Here is a 4,697-nt window from a genome sequence, read left to right on the forward strand (position 1 = left end):
AAAGGGTTCTACGAATAAGCGTTAATTTTAGCCAGGAATTTTTAAGCAACCAAGGTAAAAATGGGAAAAAGGATAGGTGGCATAATTCTCAATATTAAACATATATAAAGTTCTTTAACAGAGATCCATATACTTGTGATTTTAAATAATAAGGAGGAAAGTAAAGGGCAATTCAGGAGTGTGGTATCACACGAACAATTTTTCTTAAAGATTGCAAGAAATCTTTAAGGGTATGTGTAAAACGTGGTAAGCAGGCTGACTGAGGCTAAGTGAAAGCTAATTTTGAGGATGAGTGAGCAAAAGTCCCAACACCCAACTGGTAGTACTCTGGTAGCAAATATGTCAGCTCTAGAAGATCCAATGCCTTCATGATAATGCTTATTGCAAAATCAGACCCTGGTTCCAGGAGTTAAGCCGAAGCAAAGACACCTGAATTGTTGCTGGGTTGCTAGGAAAACCAGACCAGCTTCCCATGAGCCCCGGCACTGGGCAGCTCTACTCATAAAAGCAATAGCTGATAATAGAACAGGGAGTAGTCACAGGTCTGGGAAAAATCCAGAAGGGATTCTCCGGGTTCTTGCACAAGGTCACCTGCTATAAAATAAACACCAAAGGACTTATAAAATGCCCAAGAAACACACTTATGCAAAACTAATCCAATCCTCTAACTCTGCCCATGGGTTTTGTGAGGTGTCGCCTGGCTCCAGTTCAAATTCCTGTCATAATGTCAGAGTTTCCAGATTACTGGGACATTTAGCTCAGAGTAGGCAGTACATTTTCTGTGGAGGGACTCTCTTTTGCCAGGAAGGGTGGAGTGGCTAAAATGGAATAACCCAATCAGGTTTTCAAAATTCCTATTCCTGATGTCTCCTTTAGATTCTCATCATATCATCACATGAATCAAAACAATCTGGAGACGTGTGGTCACACTAATGCCCCAAAGTGCCTTTTGTCCCTAGTACCATCTAGGGACAACCCCACCACCCCATTACCACGCCCCCCCCACCCCCCGCCCACAAAAACACAGAAAAATAAAGTCCCCCAAATAAACACCATTTGCTTAGGAATCATCAGGAAAGAGAAACAGCTGAGCAATTTCTACTCTTCACACGGTCATGTGACACTTTGTTTATACTCAACTCGTAGGATAAGCATTGAAAGTACAAGTACGTAGATCTAACTTTTTTTGGCTTGGGCTGATTGTTTACTTTTGCCGTGCTGTCAAAATTCATCATAAGCGTCTCCATTATCTTTCCCATAAATATACGAGATTCAGTGGAAAGGAGAACATTCCTCAGGCCTGCTTAATAAGCAAATTATTTTTCAACTGCTTTATCCCCTTCCTCCACACCCTCTTTGAATAAACATTTGGGAAACACAATCCTGTGGCCTAGCAATTTGCCAAGACTCTCTTTGTCCTCACAGAGGCAGGGGAAACAAATGGACGAGCTTAATGCAGGATATGAGTTATCCTGGATAATCAGTTGAAATATCCACATCTCTAATTCAAGGCTTCCTTTGATTTATCAATGTCATATTTCACATTAAGGCCCCCAATGTCCATTTTCTTCATTTCCTTTCTAATTATTGCTTCCCAACTCAATGATTTGCTGTTCTATAGTTTCTGAAGTTTTGCATCCAGTTTGTTCAGCATCTTGGAATGTGATGAGAAAAGTGGTCTCGCTGTTACAAAAACCACATGGACTTTTTGTTATTTTCATTTACCCTTCCTATCCTCTCTTGCTTGTCAGTAAGTACATCCAGGTTAGTGGCTAATGATGCAAGAGATGAAAAGTAAAAGCTTACTGAGATCATTATGGGAAGGGTCAGAAAGAATGGAGGCTCGGGTATTTGAGGCCTGGACTAAAGCCCAGTTTTACCACTTATTGGGGACAGAAACATGTATGAATTCCCTAACCTATAGGATTCATAGTTACTATCTAGTAACTCTGAGAGATTTCAAACTCTCAGAAAATTTGAACTCTGAGGATTAAAAATAAGAATCAGCTTGCTGGATTGTCCAGGGAATCGAATAATGTATATCATGTCTTGCCCCTCTACTGTGTCCACCCCAGTTTAAGCCACTATTCTCTCACCTGGATTATTGAAACAGCCTCCACTTCCACCCCCCCTTTAACCCAAAACCACACTCAGCACAACGCAAATCAGACCAGGTTACACTCTGTGCAAACTCTGCAAAGGCTTCGAATCTCTCTTAGAGTAAAAGCCGGAGTCCTCCCTTAGAACAGCCCCCACCATTGCCTTTCTGCCAGCAACTCCTCTCTTCCTTGCTTATTCCATTCAGCCACCCGGGCCTTCCGGTGTCCCTTGAATGCCTCACCTCAAGGCCTTTGCACTGGCTCTTTGCTTTGCCTAGAATGCTCTTTACCATGCCCTGGGCCCTCAATTCACCTGATGTCAGCACAGCTCAGATAGGCTGTTCCATGAATGTCACCAACTCTCATCATGAGCATTACCACCACATCCTCCTAGTGCAGGTGTAAACTAAATCCACAGGGAAACTGATGTCAGGGGAATCCCTAACCAACAGAGGATGGGATTTGGTGAACAAATGCCTGACCTCCCATCCTTCAGTGAGACAGCCCTGAGATGTATTTTCCATGGGTTCTCAGGGGCCTGGAAGGAACTGAGCCCCGCTGCACACCGCAGTAAACAGCTTGTCAGCACACTCTCCACTGGCTTCCTGCACTTCCCTGTCTCACTCTTCCATATTCCTGACTTCTACTTTCTAGGATCATCTACCCAATCTTAAATCTCAAAGTTGCATTCCTTTATGGCATTCTAAAATAAAACCCAGGGAGAGTCCGGAAGAAACAAGAGTGCGGCGGCGTGAACATGGGGAAGCAAAAGAAAACAAGGAAGTATGTGACCATGAAGCGAATGCTTAGTCTCAGAGATCAGAGTCTTAAAGAAAATTATAGATTAAAACCTCGAGTGGCTCTAAGGATCGCCAAGGATCCGGGTTTGAACGATTACCATGGACACACAAAAGAACCTATGCAGATGACTGCTTGGTACAGAGAGTAACTCAGCACAGGTGTTATATTGTGGTCACAGTTGACCAGGACCTTAAACGAAGAATCAGGAAGATCCCTGGAGTTCCCATCATGTACATTTCTAACCATAGGTACATTTCATCATAGATGCCAGATGATTATGGAGCCCCTCCATTCTAATACTTAAAAGACAAAGTTTCTCTGCTTTCCTTCAACCAACGTTCTCTGTTGCAGGTTTATTAAACATGCTACAACATGCGTTATTGCTCCACTCACACATTTACTGTTATGAGCTGAGAACAGTTAAATACACTCACTTTTTGGTGGTGTTTTGAAAATGATATTGATGTTGTTTTGAAAATGATATTTTGTATTATTTAAAAATTTGTTACATCTTTTTATAAATCAGGTGACTGCTAAAATAAAATAAAACGAAATGAAAACCAAAAGTGAATATCCCATGTCCCCTTCAACTTGAAACCTTGGAGCCTAGAAAAGGGTATTTCTCTATTTCTTGAAGTCAGACGAAAGGCCTCCTCGTCCCTTTCCCAATGTAACTAGTTTTGAGAGTAGACAACCAGCAAATTTGAAGAAGAAACATAAAAAGCATGTCCCATGGGGTAAGAGATGTGTCTAGAAGTATTCATGAAATTACTTCCTGCTCCTGTTAACTTTAGAATCAGGCAACAGTATTTTCAAGTCAGGAAGTGTTTTTCCTGGCTCACCATTGTCCACACGTTTTGCTGGAGCCTGGCACTTATACACATTCACCTGGAATTTTATGTTCACTGTGTGGACTGTCATGAGCTATAAAACAGCCAATGTCTCCCCTTGGTGTCTCAGAGAAAAGGAGGATGTTCATCTCAACATTGTTTGGAATAATTTTTTCTCTCTGAGAAGAACAATCTCCTTGAGGCTCTAATAGAAAATAAAGGTAAAGTGGTGTATTCATTGCTCAGGCTACCAATAACAGAATACCACAGGCTGCAGGGCTTAGACAACAGACATTTATTTTCTCATAGTCCGGAGGCTGGAAGTCCAAGATCAAGGTGTTGGCAGGTTCGGGTTCCTCTGTGTGTCTTCCCTTGGCTTGAAGATGGCTTCCTTCTCTCTGTGTCCTCACATGAGCACACATCCCTGGTGTCCCTGTGCATCCAAATTTCAGGCAGGAGTAGGGCCCATTCTAATGGCCTCATTTTTCCTTAATTACCTCTTTAAAGATGCTATCTCTATACAGGCTGCATCGGAGGTGGGTCAGGGTTTCAACATGTAGATTTGGGATACAGATAATTATTTAACTAGTCATGGCCTTGCCCTGTTTACTCTCCCCCCCCCCCCCACACACACACACACTTTACATTATTCACAAAATCTCAGTCTTTTTTAGAAAGGTATCTAGGATCACAGGTATCCATGGACAAACCTTTCAGTCATGGTGTGGGTTGGCCACTTACTTTGTCTCCTGTCCTGACCTGGCCCCTTTGGTTGCTCAGGTACTGATGAGCTGACATATGAGCATATTCCGATTATCCTTGGAGCTGGTTCCTGTGAGTCCTCTGTGCCCTTTACATATTATGCCAAAGCCACTCTGCTTCAGTACCCACATTCCTTGCCCCTTCATGCCATGCCCTGTCATGCTGGATCTAACATCTCACAGAAGTGGTATGTGATGTCCACCCT

The 4,697-nt window shown here is 42.6% G+C and overlaps 1 pseudogene; it reads left to right on the forward strand.

Annotated features, from left to right (window-relative positions):
* Nucleotides 1–2,838: 2,838 nt before the first annotated feature.
* LOC102773207 lies at nt 2,839–3,277 on the forward strand (annotated as a pseudogene).
* Nucleotides 3,278–4,697: the final 1,420 nt, after the last annotated feature.

The sequence above is a fragment of the Myotis davidii genome, unplaced genomic scaffold (genome assembly GCF_000327345.1).
Source record: "Myotis davidii unplaced genomic scaffold, ASM32734v1 scaffold573, whole genome shotgun sequence".
NCBI lineage: Eukaryota > Metazoa > Chordata > Mammalia > Chiroptera > Vespertilionidae > Myotis > Myotis davidii.